Genomic DNA, 246 nt, shown 5'->3' with positions numbered 1-246 from the left:
TGGGAAGGGATTAGATACAGCAGAGTACAGGCAGTATCACACATGGGAAGGGATTAGATACAGCAGAGCACAGACAGTATCACACATGGGGAGGGATTAGATACCGCAGAGCACAGGCAGTATTACACATGGGGATGGATTAGATACAGCACAGTACAGGCAGTATCACACATGGGAAGGGATTAGATACAGCGGATCACAACCAGTATCACACATGGGAAGGGATTAGATACAGCGGATCACAGG

The sequence above is a fragment of the Dendropsophus ebraccatus genome, chromosome 2 (assembly GCF_027789765.1).
Source record: "Dendropsophus ebraccatus isolate aDenEbr1 chromosome 2, aDenEbr1.pat, whole genome shotgun sequence".
Lineage (NCBI taxonomy): Eukaryota > Metazoa > Chordata > Amphibia > Anura > Hylidae > Dendropsophus > Dendropsophus ebraccatus.
This window is presented reverse-complemented; position numbering follows the sequence as displayed.